This window comes from Macaca thibetana, chromosome 7 (genome assembly GCF_024542745.1).
Source record: "Macaca thibetana thibetana isolate TM-01 chromosome 7, ASM2454274v1, whole genome shotgun sequence".
Classification (NCBI taxonomy): Eukaryota; Metazoa; Chordata; class Mammalia; order Primates; family Cercopithecidae; genus Macaca; species Macaca thibetana.
The window spans coordinates 160,897,344-160,916,981 of record NC_065584.1 but is presented as its reverse complement, the minus strand read 5'-3'; the positions used below and the strand labels follow the sequence as shown (position 1 = coordinate 160,916,981).

Sequence of the window (19,638 nt, the reverse complement as noted above, 5' to 3'; positions counted from 1 at the left end):
GTGTTTTTCTAAAAAAAAAAAAAAAAAAAAAAGCCGAATCTGGTCTAAATCAAATCTTTAACTTGACACACAGTTCAAAGCTCCTCCCCCTGCCCTGGATGAGACTGAGCACAGCTTGAGGTCTTGCAGTGGGGAAGGGGAGGAAGCCTGCTCTTTCTCTCCTCCTCCCTGTCCCCCACTGCTTCTTGCTTTCCAGGGTCAGTGGTGGGCCTGGGGTGGGGGTGGTGGGGGGGCCAAAGAGTAGAGTAAAGGGGCAAAAGTCTTCACACTTGATTGCAGCTCTCCCTTGGCTGACAGCATTCTCTGGGTTGCAAGTGTCCAAATGCTGAATGTTTCATGGGACGCAGCTATGGTTTTTCAAGAGGTCTTACGAGAATCTCCACCGGGTCTCAGTTAGGGGCACCAAATGGAGACGTGCTCTTGGAGCCCTCACTCCTGGCTGGGAAGAAACAGCCCTCTCCCGCCCACACTGGAAGAAGTAAGGACAAACGATGGTACTTTCCCTCACACTCTGCCCAGTGACTCAACTCTCCTTGAATGCCTCATCTTTCCTTCACACAGGCTGTAGGTGGGTAATGGCGGCCAGAACAGTTCACCAGTCTTTCTATAGATCTTGTGGGGTTGTGCCCAGCTCTTCCTCTTCAGAAGGCAGGAATACTTACCACCTAGCATCTTCACAAACTATCCCATTTGACATCCCGTGACAGGAATCCTGAATGTTGTCTGCAGGGAGGAGGTACTTCTTTTTTTTTTTTTTTTTTTTGAGATGGAGTCTTGCTCTGTCACCCAGGCTGGAGTGCAGTGGCGCCATCTCGGCTCACTGCAAGTTCTGCCTCCCAGGTTCACGCCATTCTCCTGCCTCGGCATCCCAAGTAGCTGGGACTGCAGGCGCCCGCCACCACTCCCGGCTAGTATTTGTGTTTTTAGTAGAGATGGGGTTTCACTGCGTTAGCCAGGATGGTCTCAATCTCCTGACCTCGTGATCCGCCCGCCTTGGCCTCCCAAAGTGCTGGGATTACAGGCGGGAGCCACCGCACCTGGCCGGCATTTCTTAATTTTGTAAAGCCTTGGCACTACACAAAGAGGAAGCAGCTGCTGGAAGTTCCTGGGGGAGCAAGGGATCTACCCAGGAACTTCTGGAAAAAAGAGGGGCTGCCTCCCAAGACAACCCCCTTTATCATACGGAGCGTCAAGGAGCCTAAGGAAAAGACTGAAAGTTGCTGCTTTCCTGGGACCAACCAGACTGGGTGTGTCAGGATAAGACAAACTCCTGAGACTGTCCTTCACCGACTATGTGGCACTGACTGAGCCCTTTCCTGTTTCTGGGCCTCAGGCTCCACATCTGTAAAATAGTGGGAAGGTAAATATTTGTCATTTTTGGTGGCCTAGCATTGGAGGACTCTCTGTATTTGGAGGAACATCAAGATAGGTGGCTGGCAAGGTCCCCTCTTCCCCATTACAGAAGCCCAAGAGGGAGGGGACATACTGTCTCTCTCCCTACCCTTGCCATGTAGTTATAGCATGGAAATGTGACCTGGGCTCAGCCAAGAACTTTGAATCCTTAATAAGAATGGAAAAGCCTAGCTGTGGTGGAATAAGTTCCAGAGGTATGGCAATGTTGACTGGGAGTGGGTAGCCCAGAGTACTAAAGTAGTGCCCAGGGCTCTTAAGCTGTGCCTAGCCACACTTACTTTCTGAGCTGGCTCTCTAAGACTTTATGACTCTGCAGAAGTGCCCATGTTCTTCTGTCATAAACATGCTTGGCTCACAGCTCCCATTTCAATTCCTTTCTTCCTTGTCACCCTCTATTCTAGAGGCCAGAAAGCAAAATAGTTGCATTTCCAGACTCCTTAGCATTCAGAGGTAGTCATGTGATACAGTTCTGATGAATAAAATAAAGAAATAAGTCCCTTCTCCAATATGAAGGCAAAACCTGGAAGGAAAAAGGCTTTCATGCTTCATCTTCATCCTTCCTCCTTCTTCCTAACTGGAACACAGATGAAATGCCTGGAGGTGAAGCAGCCATCCATGACCATGAACAAAATGCTAAATAGAACCTCAGCCTCTGATGACAGCCCTGAGCAGCTGGACAAGCCTTGGATTCCTGCCTCTAGACTTATTACACAAGGAAAATAAGACATTCACCTATTTAAGCCACTGTTTTTCAGATTTTCTTACTCCCAGATAAACACATTCCTTCCTGATCTACTTCAATATTATGACTATTCAATAAATGCAATAAAGGTTGCATAATACTCAATAAATGCAAAAAAAAGTTGATCTGAGAATGGTATTTACAATTGTATAATTTTTTTTTTTTTTTGAGACGGAGTCTCGCTCTGTCGCCCAGGCTGGGGTACAGTGGCCAGATCTCAGCTCACTGCAAGCTCTGCCTCCCGGGTTCCCGCCATTCTCCTGCCTCAGCCTCCCGAGTAGCTGGGACCACAGGCGCCGCCACCTCGCCCGGCTAATTTTTTTTGTGTGTTTTTAGTAGAGACGGGGTTTCGCCGTGTTAGCCAGGATGGTCTCGATCTCCTGACCTTGTGATCCGCCCGTCTCGGCCTCCCAAAGTGCTGGGATTACAGGCTTGAGCCACCGCGCCCGGCCTACGATTGTATAATATTTTATAGCTTATAAATTGTCATTACTGCTGAAGTTCCTCAGGGTAGGTTTTTTTGTTTTTTTTTTTTCCTTTCCTTATTTTTTTTATTTTTTTTATTTTTTGAGACGGAGCCTCACTCTGCTGCCCAGGTTGGAGTGCAGTGGCATGATCTTGGCTCACTGCAAACTCCACCTCTCGGGTTCAAGCAATTCTCCTGCCTCTGCCTCCCGAGTAGCTGTGACTATAGGCATGTGCCACCATGCCCCGCTAATTTTTTGTATTTAGTAGAGATGGGGTTTCACCATGTTGACCAGGCTGATCTCAAATTCCTGACCTCAGATAATCCACCTGCCTTGGCTGGCCAAAATGCTGGGATTACAGGTGTGAGCCACCACGCCCAGCCCACCGGGTATGTTTCTGTTGCTTAACACCAGAGACTCTGGCTGGTACCTTGAGCTCTTAAGGTGTCCTCCAGCTCTGATAGTCTGTCCTTTTTAAGAGGAACATTCTTCTTACTATGCAAACTCATATCAACCTCAGCTTTTACAACTCAACCAAAGAGAAGAGCAATCATCTCGCTTGAGGTGGTTCATCACCAAACTAGGCCCTATCTCCTCCTGCCTTCTCTGTCCTTTGATCTATTTCCTACAGCCAACAGCCAACCCACCCATGAGTCGACCTAGCCTAGTGTGACCTCACAGAGCTACGTACTTGACTAGACTTACAATTTCCAGAGGCAGATAGATTCTTGCCAACTAGGCCGAATCTGAGTTGAGTATGACGTGTTTGTAAAATATTTTGTAGTTTGGAAACTTAAACTATCTTTTTTCTACTATGTCACTGATCCTTGCAACAATCCTGAGATAAACAGGGCAAGCATAAGGACCCTGATGCTCACAGAAGTGATGTGCTGTAGGATCTAGAGATGATAAATAAGAGGATCATATGACTGGAGAAAGTGTGGGAAGGAGAATGTACACTGGGCTAGGAGTCAGGAAGCATAAGTGCTACGTTCCAGCCCTGCCACTCATTAGTAGCTTAACCTCTTGCAAGTCTACCTGTCTGGACCTGGTTTCTTCATCTGTACAACAAGGATGTTAGATGTATTAGTTAGTGCAGGCTGCCATAACAGAATATCATCGATTGGGTGGCTTAAACAACAGAAAGTTATTTTGTTACGGTTCTGGAGGCTGGAAGTCCTAGATCAGGATGCCAGCATGGTCAAGTTCTGGTAAGGGCTCTCTTCCTGGCTTGCAGACAGCCACATTCTCACTGTGTCCTCACATGGAAGCAGGAGAGAGAGATATGTATCTTTCTTCCTCTTTTTATAAGGGTACAGTACTATCAGATTAGGAACCCACCCTTACGACATCATTTATCCTTTATTATCTCATAAAGACCCTATCTCCTGGTAAGTCACATTGTGGGTCAGGACTAAGTCACATTGGGGGTTAGGACTTCAACATATATATTTTTTTGGAGGGGATACAACTCTAGACCTGAGACCTTTAGGAGTAAGAAGATGGTCTGCATTTCTGTAATTTGTTTACATCTCCTTATGACATAACCTACAACTGCTTATAGACTCTAAATTTTCCTTCTCTGTGTAATTTCAAACCCAAATTTACCTTTCAGGTATATTATAACCCAATCTTCATCTTCATTTGACCCAAACTATCTTAGTTCTGTATTCTACAAACTAGAAAGATGCTGAGTTTTCTGTATTGATCCTATGGAGAATGGTTCTCAAATGGGGGTGACTTTGTGCCCCAGGGGACATGTGGCAATTTCTGGAGACATTTTTGGTTGTCACCACTGAGGCTGGGGGGTAGTCGTGGTAGTATCAGTGGCATCTAGTGGGTAAGGGTCAGGGATGCTGCTAAATATCCTACAATGCACAGGACAGCCCCTGCAACAAAGAATTACCTGGCCCCATGTGTCAACAGTGTTGAAGTTGAGAAACTCTGCTACAGAATCTGAAGATGCAAAGCATATGGTCCTTCGTGGCTTCCAGGGTTGTGGGGTGGGAAGCTGTTATACTGGCAGCACAGCTCTGGCACTCTTCATGACCCCAGGGACACACACAGCAGATGCCGATGAAAACTTAGGCTGTCTTTGCCAGGCCAACTCACAACGCCAATAAAGGGGTTAATTTTTTTTTTTTTTTTTTTTTTAAGTAGGCAGCCCTTCCTTTGATTTTCATCCAGCTTCAATGTCCTCTTCACCAGGGCAGGAAGGAGAAAGCAAGCAGGACTAGAACACAGTGGCTCAGGAGCAGGCCTACAGAAAGGTCTGAAGGGTTGATAGATTTGCTACTCACAGCTTTACAGCTCATTTTATTCTGAGAGTAGAGTGTATAGAAAAAAACTTATAAACACTTCTTAACAATTCTAACAGCTTTATAGGTTGGTAGGATTTCAAGCTACTTTTTAAAAGCATTAAATTATTCCCTGTGCTCCCATTAATTCAATTATTTCTATATATCCCTCCTAGTTCCAAAAAGGTTCTGACATGGGTAACTCTCCCTGTGGTGTTGACTTAATTATCCCAAATCAAGCTTACATGAGCTCCAGGACTGATCAATACAGGTTTCAATTTAGGAGGAAAAAGGATTTTGGAAGGGCCAAGTAAAACTATAATGTTTTGGCAGTTAAAAGATATGAGTTAAATTCCCACTATGTGTAAAGTTATAGTGCTAAATGCTGAGGAAGACATTTTTTAAAAGTATAAATCACAGCTGGTGTCCTTAAGTAATTCATACTCTGTCTGAGAGAGATAGGCTCCATGCCCAAGGGAGGCTGTCTTCTGTTACAAAGCAGGCTGTGCTTGGTGGTTTCTGGGCAGGGGCCGCCCTCGGCATTCTTCCCTCCTCTGGCCAGGGAAGGAGGGGCAGAATAGGAAGAGGTGAGGGTGGTTGAGTGGGGAGTGCAAAGGGACAAAGCCTCAGAAGTGGACACATACTGGGGACGGTCTGAGGTATAAGCAAACTAAATGAGAGCTGGATCTTAGAGGTCCTGTTGGCCAGAGGGAGGCATTAGGGTTTTATCCTGAAGTTACAGTCATCTACACAGGAAGTTATATGATTAAAAAAATAGCATTTGTTGGGTGCTTACCCTTTACTAAGCATACTATTTAATCCTCTGCCATAGCTATTCTTCTCCCCATTTTACCGATGAGGACACTGAGGTACGAGGGTTAAATCACCTACTCAAAGCTACTCTTGCAAGTACCAGAGCCAGGATTCACATCATAGGCAGAGCCCACACTCTTAACCACTTCAGACTGCCTCTTGATAGAACAGGAAGGATGACAGCAGAGGAGAGACTAGATAGACACGGACACCGCTAGGAAGGAGCTGCCGACAGACAGCATTTCAAGGAGTAGAGGAAGTCAATGGGGTCAGATGTTGCTGAGCCATCATGAACGAAATCTGAGAAACAGCCATTGGATTTATATTAGGCAATCACCGGTGACCTTTAAGAGTTCTGTTTCAGTAGAGGGGTGGGGGCAGGAGCTCCTTGCAGAGCATCAAGAAAGGGAGTGATAGTAGATAGAACCTTGTGTAGAAACTGACAATGAAAAGACAGGGAGAGATGGGAGAGAAATTTCCAAGCTTTTCTTTTGAGACTATCTCCCAAAACAATGAAACCTTTTATTTATTGAGGAATTGCAATATATTTCACTTTGTTCTTTTGTTTTGATGGGCAAAGCTAACAAATTTTAGGAGTCATAGTTAAAGGAGAATTAGCAAGTGTCATAGAACTTGTTTTTTAAAAGTCCTGCATCAAATTCAGGTAAAATACAAAGATTTGACTATTTCAAAGGAAACTGTCATGGGCAGAAGGTTAATTGGCCTTATGCATTGTATTGGCTGGACAAAATGGCAATTGTATAACCAGGGTGGGATAGTGTGAGATAATCATAGATAAAATAACTTGCTTCAGACCTGTTTTGAGGCAAGGGAAAGAAGCTGAAGCACTGCATGTGTTATGGCTTGACAGTGAAATCTGGAGAACAGCTGCCTGGACTTCCAAAAACCTGGGCTGCAAAGGGCAAAAATACTTATTAAAATTCCTTGTTTTAATGAGTTCTGGGAATAGGAGTTATCAGCCTCTGTCCTAGCTACTAAGTAGTTTCTATTACAAATCAAAAGCAGTTTTAGGGGGGCTGTGTTTTTTGAAGGGGAAATCCTCTCCTGGCGGGTAATTCAGACTGCCTAGGGCAGCAATTAGAGCCATCCGGGAGGAAGAGAGGAGGCCTCTCCGAGGCTGAAGAGCAGTTTCTCCCAGGCTTCCGAAAACCATGAACGCCCTTTAGCATCCCAGTGTAGTCCATTCTAAAGTGTTCTACAGATGAATCAGTCCCCAAAGTGCCTATGATTTTGCTGCAGCTCAAAAACTACTGCAAACAATAGATGCATGAAAGACATATGTAGAGTCCTTCCTGGGACTGCTTATGCCAAAGAGATCTCAGGCTGTGATGCTTCTCAGACACATTGGGTAAGTGCTTTGGCAATGAACTCTCAGACCCTGGCTCAAACAGGGATGACACCAACAGGTATTTAATGTTTAAAAAATGCAACAGGCTAATAATGCAGGCACTGCAAGGATTTACCTGTCTGTGTGAAAAGCCAGTAGGAATGACCATAGATTCCTTTTCCTTTCTAGTGACTCAGGCCACTGGGACAGTTGATGGTTGGCTGAAGGAATCCAGAGTCTCCTTTGGAAGTTCTTCAAAAACATTATGCATCCCCATTACAGGGGAACCCATGCAGATTTCTTCTCCATCCCAGGCCATCTCCCCACATACCATTTGCTGCCTCATCACACATCCCAACCCTCAGGTGACTTTTTTCCCATCTTTACAGGTTCCTCTCTCCCCAACACCAGCTCAAGAGTAAGCCAGATCTTTCCCGATTCTTCTCCACTTTCTTGTTTTTCCCCCAAACAATACATAAAGTTTTTGCATTTTAGAGGTTTCACTGCTCACTACAGAGAACAGTAAGGACTAACAAAAACAAAAAGTGTGGGAAGCTGGAAAGATTCAAGGATGCCATAGTGATTTGTTGGTTCTTTTTTTACAGTACCAGAGTTGGAGGAGTGAACAAAATAGACAGAACCCCTGCCCTTTGGAGCATTAATTCCATGGGGGAGATGGGCAATAAACTTAACAACTAATTAATATAGTATGCTAGAAGGTGCTATGAATAAAAGCAAGACAGGGAGAAGGAATAGGATGCTGTGGGAGTGGGGATACTTTTAAAGGAGTGGTTAGACTTTGAGCAAAGCTGAAATGAGGTGAGGGACCATGAAGACACCTGTGGGAAGAGTATTCCAGGGAAGAAAACCATTAGTGCTAAGGGCCTGGGGGCAGGAGGAACAGCAAAGAAGCCAGTGTGGATGGACCAGAATAGGACGGGAGGCCAGAGAACTATGGGGCAGAGAGTGCTTCATCCTGCAGTCAGAGTGCAAAAGGGAATGAGTCCAGAGTTTGAGCTATGCTGACCTGAGCTCAGATGTCAGCTCTGCCCCTTAGGTCATTTACCTTGGGCTCCCCCATTCTTATATATAAACAGTTGACCATAAAGGGTGGTCACTGCAATATGGGATGTGAAACTTCCTATCACAGGACACAGCACATGACATGTTCCTACCCACCAAACATCAGCTCCTCTCCTCTTCCCCTGGTTTACAGGGCTCCTCTCATCTAGCTCCCAATGCAATTGAGTAAAAGATGTCTAAAAGTATGCCATTCAAGGGCTTCCAAGAGGTCCAAGTGCAAGAAAACAAACTGCAAAACAGTATACATCTATGTATTGTTGGAAAACAGGAATATTTTAGTTTCTGCATTCAAATATCTGGAGGAATCCACACCAAACTGTTAGTGGTGGTCAGTGCTGAAGGGTAAGATTACCAAAAAGTTGGACTACTGAGCTTCTACCTTCTATATTTCTGTAATGTTTGAACATTTTACAATGAGCACATATTACACTGGCAAGCAGAAATCACAATATAGGCTTGTGCTGGTGCAGGAGAATTGACCTCCTGGTCCTGAGTAACCTCCATCCCACCCTGCACCCAAGCCCACCTGGTGTGATCCAACTCTTACATCTTCTCTATGGGGAAACTGAGTGCAAAAAGGGCCAAAGGGAGCCTTAGGTTCTTAGATGACACCTGGACCACAGGAGAAGGTCCTGGGATAGGTATGCTTGGTTAACATGTGAACTCCCACTGGGTCTGTTTGAAAGATGATGGAAAGTGAACCACTTTCTAAAGAAAATGAAAACCCTTACTATGGCTGCCAAGCAGAGAAAGAGAGACTGATGAAAATCAAGTATTTCAAAGTAATCTGGAAACTTCTTTTGTGATTCAAGATTGTCAACAACTGAAAAAAAATCTCATTTTAAAGAATACTAAATTAAGAAATACTTTAAGAAAAAACACATTTCACAATGAAGTAGCTTACAAGGTCGATCAAGGAAAAACAAATATCCCAGTTCTTAGTGTCTTATTCAACAATGTACTAAAATACTCATTATAATCAGTCACCACAAGACATGTGAGTTTCATAGCTTGGAAAACTTTTCTCCCACTCTCCCAAACAACTCTCATGAAGGGAATTAAAAAAAATAATGCTTAAGCGTTAAAAGTTTCCTATATGACTTCCCCAGTTTAAATATATGTTTCAAGAGAAAAAAAAAAAGTAGTCCAGAAACATTTTTACATTTCCTGAATTGGCCTTTGCACGATAAAGCCTTCTCAGCTCTGCATTAAATGAAATCCTGCTTGAATGGAAGACAGCAGACTAGTCAGTTTCTCAAACTCTTCAATCATGAGATTCCCAACTGAGGAAGATAGTGATGCTCCCCATAGGAAAATTCATTTCCTCCCCAGAAATCAAGTAGCACCTCTGGTTTTCTGCTTCTTGCCCAGTAACATCAGGACTCCTCTTGAGTTTATCTGATCATAGACTGGAAATCCCCAAGACAGAAAGATCCTGTCTCAGCATTTCTGTAAACACCAGGGAATGTGCTCTTCCTAAACTGAGTGTTTCCCAGGAGGCAAGAATGCTATGTACAAACTGCTATACTGTTTCAAAATAACACAGTGTAATGAAAATTGTAACATCATGGTACTCTAAAACCAATCACACTGACAAAGAAAAAAAGAGCTTATAGAATTAAAAGAGATAGTCATATTTTCTACTTAATATTATTCATCAATTTATAATTAAAAGTTATTATTTGCATGGGATATACTTTCCAAATAATTCCTTCTATTCACCTATACCTTTCTCACCACTATCTCAACTATGTGACCTGAGTAGAAAAGCTATTAGCCCCACTGGGTGAATTTTCACTGATGCAACTACAGCAATTTCTAAGTCCATGAGAACTGCTAGGAATGTTTAACAAAATCCAGTAATCCAATACCTGCATTATAATAATGCACTTTAAAAAATGATTAAATACACATCCATAGCTGAATGCACAGATTCCAAGAACTTTGAATGCATAATTGCTACAATCATAGAGAGACTGGATTGTGATCCATGGCTGGTATGGATTTCTTCCTCCCATTAAGGCATTCACAGGCAAGTGTGATAGACAATGTTGCTCTGATGACTGGCAGTAAGACCAGAAGACAGTGTGCAGGGCAGCAAGAAGGGTAGGGTGGGATGCAATAATGGAAAATGGGAGTGATTCATTCTATTTAATGCATATACATTTTATGAGTTTAAATCTGGAGGGAAACAACTTTTTAAACTCAACTCCTTGTGTGGGAGAATTAAATGGAAGCACATCTTGGACCCCGCTTTTTATAGGTTTAGTGCCACCTCAAAAAATTCCATACCGACCCATTGTGAAAAAATAGCTTTTCTTACTGGAAAGCCACAAAGTTGGTGTAGAATCTATGAAATGGAAAATCGGATCCAAGCTAATGTGCTCATGCATAAGCTTGATTTTAATGAAAAGGTACATGGAGCAGCCACACCTGGAGGAAAAGCCCCCTCAGGGCTCCTCACCTCCAGTATCCCCATGCGCTTGAGTTTGCATCCTTACCCTGTCCCTGACTGTGTGACCTTGGGCAAGTCAGTTAACCTTTCTAAGTCCTAGCTTGTTCATCTTCAACATGGACACAAGAGGTTTGTTATGAGGACTAAATGAGATCATACACAAATAGTTTTAGCTCAGTACCTGATACATGTGAACATTTTAGAACCGTGTCCTTCTCGTGATTAGATGTGGCACTGTGACCACATTTTAGAAGCAATTACGGTTCAGCTGTCATATCCCAACATCTTGTGATAACCATTTTCATTTTTTGCTTCTAGCTGTTACTATTCTTTTCGTCACAATATTTTAGGGTTGAGGTATTTGGGGGAGGAGGCAAGCAGTTATATACATCCCACTTTCCCCACTGTTGCTCAAAGCAAGGTGAAAAGCCAGGGAAATAAACACATGCCCTGAAGAGAAATTCAGTCTTTAGGATATGATGTGACAGGTGTACGGAACATAAACAAATCATACAATTTCAACCTCTAACATATAGGGCATCAAATCATAGGTAGGTTTTATTTTAAAAGAAACAAAAGCCAAGCAGCATTAAAGAGGATAGAAGGAACCCATATGGGCCTATTGCTAGCTCAGTATTGGTGACTGTGAAACAGGGATGGGTGAGCTAGATTATGGGGGCTTTCATGGGGTCTGACTTCCAACAGGTGGCTAGCTTTAGTAATGTTCAGATGCAAAACCGTAATGAGTTTGAGTATGTAAGTCCCAGGAATTCTGCTGAAGGCCTTTTCTCGGCCATCAAGGGAGACAATTTTCTAGGTTTAAGACTCCCTGGCAAGTTAGCAAGCAGGGAACTGCCTGCCCTAGCTTGCACCTATCCCCTGAAGGGGATTCTGGCCTGACGGTGAAAACCCACCATCCCTTCCAGACAGCCCATCCTGCCGCTGAAGCACCTCCCGACAAACCGGGAAAGCCCACTAGGAAGTGGTCACGACCAAGCAAGCCACAAATCCTCAGGGTGTGGGATTTCCACCTCTATACCACGTCTGAAAACCGAAAATAGGCGCCCGCCTGCCATACTGCAATGGGATTCCCCCCAGCAGTAACCCCCCCCTCCAGCTTGCATGTTTTATTAATAAATGCAAGATGGCACACGGAGGCAAAGAATGGGAGGTAAGGCATCTGCAGCTGGACCCGAACCAGGGCACTTTGCAAAAATAAATAAGAAGCATGTGACAAGAAGCAGGTCCCCAGGCTGGAGCTGAAGCCCTGGGCTGCCCCACGCACCCTCGCCTGGCTCCCCCGGCCAGGGGGATGAAGGTCAGCGGCAAGATCCCAGCCCCTTCCAAGCACGCATCCTGCAAACCTTGACCGGTCCCCCCACCCCCCGCCCCGACCACAGGACTCGGGCAGTGAGGCAAGGGAAGCTCCGGCCGCGGCCGGCTGCGAGGACACATACCTGCTGCCCGGGCTCGGGATTCGCTCGGCTCTGCAGCGGCGCCGGCCTCGGCTCGCGCTCCCGGGGCTCCCCTCTCCGCCCCCCCGCCCCCTCGCGGCCCTGCCGCTCCCTCCGCCCCTCCGCCCACCGCGCTCGGGGGCGCGCGCGCGGCCTCGCGCCGGCGGCTTGGCCGGGCCCGCGCCTGCGCCCTCGCCTCCCGCCGGCCGCGCGCGCGCGCGCTCCCGAGGCTGCGGAACGGTGGCGCGGCTGTCTAGGAAACCGCGGCGTCGGCGGGCAGGGGCTGGCGGCCAGAGCTGGGCAGGGGGCGGAGGCGGTGGCTCGTCCATCTCCAGGGCTGCCACGCAGAGCGCGGGCTTCGTGGCATGGGTGAGGGGGTCGCGGGGCAGGCTCGGGACCTGAGTGCGAGCGTGTGGAGAGGCGAGGGGGCCGCGAAGGGTGGGTCTGACAGGGAGGCAGGCGGGGCGCAGAAGCAACAAGTGCGGAGGCCGAGGGCGTCTCACGGGGAGGACCCCCGGGGGATTTCGTACTGCTGAGAATGGGAACCTCCCGTCGCTTTGGCGCAGCGCTTTGCAGTTTTCAGAGCACTTTCCCAGTTGCTCCATTTCATCAGCGCGGGGCGCCCGGTGAGGGAGAGGACGGCACGCAGTGCCCCCTACGCTAGGAGGCCACCGAGGGGAAAACGCGTCTCTCTGTGTGGCCGGAGTCATAGCACAGTCAGAGCCCCTTGACTCTCAGTCGGCTGCCTGCGAGAAAAATACCTGTCAGTACATTCATTTGATGGCCTCAGCTCAGGACCATTGTAGGACAGTGTTTCTCCTCTTTTTCTCTTTTTCGTTATCTGACTCTTAAAAGGGCTTTTTACACGCCCCCATCTCCTTTCCCCATGAAATTCCAGTACCACAGATACACTGTCGACCTGCGTATGTGCTGTATGTGTATCTGTGCTTGATGCATAAAGAGTAACATTGCGCCCCGTGGAGGCAGCTTCGCCCCGGTGGAGAAGCCTGTCCTGGGGCTATGGTTCCCAGTTACCCGGTGGGTTAAGCGGAGTCATTGAGCAATGTGGATGCACCCACAGATATTCTCTGTCGTTAAAAAAAAAAAAAAAAAAAGCCGTCACACGTAATGTGTACAACTCTTTCTAATTAGTGCCTGCAGGGTCTGCTGTGAATACGGCCATTTAAGCAGCTTCTAGATTCATAGTAGCTTGTTATCGTTGGTCTTCACCAATTCTTGCTAAAAATATAGCCATTTTCCTATAGGGTGTTGCCATTTTTATGTTAAAATATTTGAAAAGATGGGAAACCCTTGTTTCTGGGACACGAAGTTTCAGAATGGCTTTTGGCTCTGCAGATAGCCTTGATTTCTGATTCTTGTACCTCTTCTAAAGTGTTTTTATTTGGTTAGGTCCAGTTGGCCTTCCAGGAATGTCCTTTGTCTTTTCTTTCTGCCGTAGCTTTTTTAGAATGGACATAATGGAAATGGTAGAGTTGAAGGACATCAAAACCACCTCTTGGAATTGCCCCTGGGTCTTGAATTATACGGCAATATTTATACAGGAAGTATCTTCTTTTGGCAAACGGAAAATGTAAAATTTCTTCAGATCCTCCCTCGCCTTTCGGCATTTCCTCCTCAACTCTAATCTCTAATGGCGGAATTTCAGAGGAAGAAACACTTGGAGATGATACTTGTAGAAGCTACCTGGGTTGCCAAAGGATTTTTCTACATTTCTAGACGGAAGAAATGCGGACTAGAAAAGAGAAAGTGGAGATGGGTTAAGAAAAATTAATGGAGGATGCATGGGAGGGAAGCTATAGTTTTCTGACAGTCGGTGACAGCATTTTAACTACCTACACTTTATTTAGAAAAAGCTTTGGCATACCTTGCCCCAATTGTTATCCACTCCATTTTGCCCCTTAGTAGAACTCTACTTAAGATTTGATTGAAACTATTGAGAAGCATCCAGTTGAAACGCTAATTAACTCTGACTATGACAAGTATTTTGAAACTTGCTGAGAGAAATTTGAAGACCACTTCAAATTTCTGCCAGGAATCTTTGTATTCTAATAAAATATTTTTGAATTCGGGTTCATGCTACTTCAAGGAAACATTTTTTTCTACAATGGCTATTTATAATATAATAGCCATTGTGTTGAAAATTACATGCTAATAACGTTTACCTATGTATTTTAGGTGTTCTGGGTTTTTTCCTTTTCTGAGTAATCCGAGTTTATGGAAATTGTAGGTGCAACCATTTCATGTTGTACTGTGAAGTCAAAAATCCCAAAACATGTATAATTTGTCAACTGTATGCTGCCCCCTGGTGATGTCCTACTTCACAGCACCTCCCCAAACTAAAATCTAACTTTGATAAATTTTTTAGGGTGTTGAAAACTTAAGTGTGGACAAGACGCCATTCTGCATTCTTCAAACTGGGCCTTCTCTTGTTTTCAGATAGCCCTTGAGGCTGATCAATCTAGAGGAACTGTGAAGATCTGCCACAGATCTCACTTTCACTTGGAGCATTATTCTTGAACTTACCTGGCTTATAAGACTCACTTGGGAACACTTGCTTAAAATCAGATTCTGTGAGTCATAAATTCAGCTGATTAGAAAAAAAAAAAAAATGGATTCTGGAGCCTCCTTTCAAACCCCTTGAAATCTAATATGAGGGGGTTGGCTTGTGATTTTTATTTTTAACTGCCCCAGGTGATTCTTATTGACAGGAGAGGGTGGGGGAATCCTGGAGCTATAAATAGTACAGGTGCTGCTTCAGTACACTGCAGGTGACTAATGGGAGGGAATTTTGTGAGTAAAGGAGCTTAGTAGCAACAGGAAAGTATAAGAGTTGTAAAGCAGTGGTGGAACTGTGGGTTTAAGCTTGGTATATCACTTTCTTGCCAGACATACCTGTTTGTTTCTAACGTGGCTGTAGTTGGCATTCTATCCCATACCAAGATACCTTTTGAGGTAAGTCAGATTTTCTTTTAGTTAAAAAGACTACCTTTTCAAGAGTACCAGGATCACATAAATGGAACATTTGTACATGTATGTAGCTGCAAGATTATGGGAGGATAGAGATGATGTTGATTCTGTGAATGTCTGAAAAAGATTGATAGCAGAGTTAAAGCTTTTGTTCTCTTGGGATAGTTGCTTGTGAAAATAGAACAAATGAATCTGATGCCATGTGATTAGTGAAAATTTGAATAATGCCCAAAGTCCTTAAATTGTTAATATGATGTAAATGTTAATATTTTGAAAGCTCTTCTAAATGTTATAATCTCTCTTATTTGGAATGTACAGGTAGAAAGCCAATCTGAGTTGGTAAAAGCCTGAAAAATGGAATATATGTGACTTTGTGTGGTATTTATTTTAAATTTGAGTACATACAATAATATCTAAGTCATTTTTTATTTTTATTTTTATTTATTTATTTTTTTGAGATGGAGTTTCACTCTTGTTGCCCAGGCTGGAGTGCAATGGCATGATCTCGGCTCACCTCTGCCTCCCAGGTTCAAGTGATTCTCCTGCCCCAGCCTCCCTGAGTAGCTGGCATTACAGGCATGCACCAACACACTAAGCTAACTTTTTTTTTTTTTTTTTAAGTAGAGATGGGTGTTCTCCATGTTCGTCAGGCTGGTCTCGAACTCCTGACCTCCAGATCTCAAGTCTGCCTGCCTTGGCCTCCCAAAGGGTTGGGATTACAGGTGTGAGCCACTCCGCCCGGCCGGCCGCTAAGTTGTTTTTTTAAAAAATCCTGCTGAGATGGCTTTAGCAAAAATGATTGACTAGTGACATTCATGTGCATGCAGTCTGTGTGGATACAATACGAAACATAATACCATGGACTCAGTAGGCTCTCAATAAAAATTAATTGTAAAGTTTTCTCATAAGTAGGTTAAGAATACTTAATGCAGCAAGCCCATTCTTCAAAGAGTACTTAGAGCAGATTTTACCTTGAATGGAATACTAAGAGTGAGGCAATAAGAACAGTAGATCTTGGGTATGGACAATAGTAATTCTCATTATCTGTGAAGAATTTAAACTACAATAAACGCACTAAAAGTCTGTTTTTTATTTCCAGTAATTTTTATGTACCAGTAATTCTAAACTGTGTCAATAATAAAATAGTCCTCCATGAAAAATCTCTTATGGATCTGGATTTTAAACTATTTCTGTATATGAATTTTTTTTTTTTTTTTTTTTTTTTGAGACAGAGTCTGGCTCTGTCACCCAGGTTGGAGTGCCGTGGTGCAATCTCTGCTCACTGCAAGCTCCGCCTCCCGGGTTCACACCATCCTACTGCCTCAGCCTCTCGAGCAGCTGGGACTACAGGCGCCCACCACCACAGCTGGCTAATTTTTTGTATTTTTAGTAGAGATGGGGTTTCACCATGTTCACCAGGATGGTCTCGATCTCCTGACCTTGAGATCCACCCGCCTCGGCCTCCCAAAGTGCTGGGATTACAGGCGTGAGCCACCGCGTCCGGCCACTATACAAATTTAAACTTTAAATCACCATATTTTAATTATTTTTTAAAATAAACAGTGTTCTCTACATGGAAATTAATTTAGAGAACTCCCACTCATACAATTGTCCTTCAGTAAACATGGACTCAGTTATTGTATATATTTCCAAGTAAACTCATAAAAGTTCAGAGTAATTCAAGACTTTAGGCACAGTTCATGTTTGCAACCCTGATGGTCCATATTCCTGCATTTAAACAGTAGATTCTTTGTAAACAATGGTAGCACAGTGATTGTAAGGATGAAGAAACAGAACTTGATTACTTCAACATTGTTGTATGTGACCACTTAGAGTGTTTGTTTATAAAATTTAAGAGTGAAACATAGTGCAAACTTTGAGGTATAATATTTTTGTTTCATGGAAGTATCCTCTTGAATAATTTTTTTTGAGACAGGGCTTTGCTCTGTTGCCCAGGTTGGAGTGCAGTGGCACAATCTGGGCTCACTGTAGTCTCCGCCTCCCCGGTTCAAGAAATTCTCCTGCCTCAGCCTCCCGAGTAGCTAGAACTACAGGTGCCTGGTACCAAGCCTGGCTAATTTTTCTATTTTTTTAGTAGGGACAGGATTTCACCGTGTTGGCCAGGCTAGTCTCCAGCTCCTGACTTCAAGTGATCTACCCACCTCAGCCTCCTAAAGTGCTGGGGATTATAGGCATGAGCTACTGTGCCCGGCCCCGTCTTGAATAATTGAATTCAAATAATACATTTAACTTTGATTTTTTTCTTTTTTCATTGTTAATAGTTGCTTCAAAACTAAAAAAGACATCAAGAAAGTAAGAGGTATAATGTTATTTCGTACTGCAAACAAATCAGTATGTAGGCATGTGTTTTTTATTTTTTGAAAATGATAATTTCATTACAATTTCCTTTTTTGTACTATAATACTTACTTTATTTTCTATTGGTATATAAGTGGAGTTGAATAAAAGACAATTTCCACTGTCTCTTTCCTATTGTTTCATTTCATGATTATTACTGAAAAATAATTTTATCACATAGAGGAAGGGGTAATAAAAAAAAATGATCCCTCTGACCTGAGGTCAGGAGTTTGAGACCAGCCTGGCCAACAGGGCGAAACTCTGTCTCTACTAAAAATACAAAAATTAGCTGAGCGTGGTGGTGGGCGCCTGTAATCCCAGCTACTCAGGAGGCTGAGGCTGGAGAATAGCTTGAACCTGGGAGGCGGAGGTTGCAGTGAGCTGAGATCGTGCCACTGCACTCTAGCCTGGGCAACAAGAGCGGACCTCCATCTCAAAAAACAAACAAACAAAATGATCCCTCTGGCTAGGTGCAGTGACTCATACCTGTAATCCTAGCACTTTGGGAGGCTGAGGCGGGCAGATCGCTTGAGCTCAGGAGTTCAAGATCAGACTGGGCAACGTGGTGAAACCCCTTCTCCACCAAAAATATTTTAAAAATTAGCCAGATGTGGTGGTGTACACTTGTGGTCCCAGCTGCTTGGGAGTCTGAGGTGGGAGGAGGGCTTGAGCCTGGGAGGCAGAGGTTGCAGTAAGCCAAGATTGCACCACCGCACTCCAGCCTGGGTGACAGTGTGACACCCGTCTCAAAAAAAAAAAAAAAAAAAAAAAAAAAAATCCCTCTGGATGTCAGATGTTCTAAGTATGTTAATGGGCCCAAATGATCACCAAGTGAATGGTATTCAGTTTTTAAGTGAGTTCAGTTATGTGTTTAATATTTGGAATTTTGCATGTACTCTATGAAGACCCATTCCTTTGGCTACACAATTCATGTGCCAAAATGGAATATCAGCGAGTGCATATACATGTATTGAAAACACAAAAATGATCTACTATTCCAATTGTGGTATAATTATTTTATAATAATTAAAATTATATTAAATTTTAAATTAAAATATAATTAAAATAGTGTAGGCTATTTTAAAACCTAGCAAGTACAGGCCGGGTACAGTGGCTTATGCCTGTAATCCCAGATCACTTGAGGTCAGGAGTTTGAGACCAGCCTGGCCAACATGATGAAACCCTGTCTCCACTAAAAATACAAAAATTAGCTGGGCATGGTAGCATACGCTGGAAGTCCCAGCTACTCAGGAGACTGAGACAGGAGAATTGCTTGAACTGGGAGGTGGAGGTTGCAGTGAGCCAAGATTGTGCCACTGCACTCCTGCCTGGACGACAGAGCAAGACTCTGTCTCAATAAATAAATAAATAAATAAATAAATAAATAAATAAATAAAACCTAGCAAGTACATATCCATGTGTTTATTAAAAGAATCCTAGTACTTGCTGACATTTGTTGAATGCTTACCATATGTCAGGCACATTCTATGTGCTTTATATATACTAATTTATTTTTTCATAGCAGTCCCATTGGGGAGTTCTAGTTATTAATCTCATTTTACAGATGAAGAAACCGAGGCACAGAGGGATTAAGTAGCCTGCTCAAGATCACACAGCTAGTAAGGAACCGAGATTCAAACTTGGGGAGTCTGATTCAGAGACTTTAAATTCAACACTGGTGCCTCACTGCCTCACGTATGTACACAAAGTTGTGCCTAAATAAATTTGAGGAATCATTAAGTAGTAGGAAAAGCATTCTGGATTCCAGAGTTCCAGCTCCAGTTCATTCTGTAACTTTGAGTATGGCAAATAAATGAAAGTCTCTAATTTAGAGAGACTTGTGCTTACTCTATCTAGAAGTTCTCTAAGTTTTTTTCTAACTCTAAATTTTTATGATTCTATGATTATCTTTACATAAAGGAGAAAATTTATCTTTTTACTTTCTAACAGACTAAAAGTGAATCAGAAAAATAAAGAACCAGCATCAAATTTGAAGGTAGATAAATTTTTTATGTTTTGTAGTTACACAAAAAATTATTCTTAAACCTTTTATGTTCGTTATTTGTTTGACTACAGAAAGCCCATAAACTTCTGAAGAATTGATTGTTGCATTCTATTGACTTAAATAAAAATTTGTATTAATATATGCCACTTTGATATGATTAAGGTAATCTGAGCTATTGCCTTGATCTTAGTGCCAAATAAAGTAAAAGCTCTTTGA

At 43.5% G+C, this 19,638-nt stretch overlaps 2 protein-coding genes across 7 annotated transcripts in view; one reads left to right on the top strand and one right to left on the bottom strand.

Moving 5' to 3' along the window:
• TMEM266 (transmembrane protein 266) overlaps positions 1-12,255 on the bottom strand; it is a 150,046-nt gene extending 137,791 nt beyond the window's left edge. The window contains exon 1 of one of the 3 annotated variants that reach the window (XM_050799851.1): positions 12,076-12,255. The gene's annotated coding sequence lies outside the window, so the exon portion shown is untranslated. The remainder of the gene's footprint in view (positions 1-12,075) is intronic. The other 2 variants (XM_050799855.1, XM_050799853.1) reach the window with 2 other exon arrangements.
• Positions 12,256-12,277: 22 nt separating this feature from the next.
• NRG4 (neuregulin 4) overlaps positions 12,278-19,638 on the top strand; it is a 123,683-nt gene continuing 116,322 nt past the window's right edge. For 2 of the 4 annotated variants that reach the window (XR_007727689.1, XM_050799917.1), the window contains exons 1-4: positions 12,278-12,441; positions 14,980-15,045; positions 18,982-19,112; positions 19,368-19,413. The gene's annotated coding sequence lies outside the window, so the exon portion shown is untranslated. The remainder of the gene's footprint in view (positions 12,442-14,979; positions 15,046-18,981; positions 19,113-19,367; positions 19,414-19,638) is intronic. The other 2 variants (XR_007727690.1, XR_007727691.1) reach the window with 2 other exon arrangements.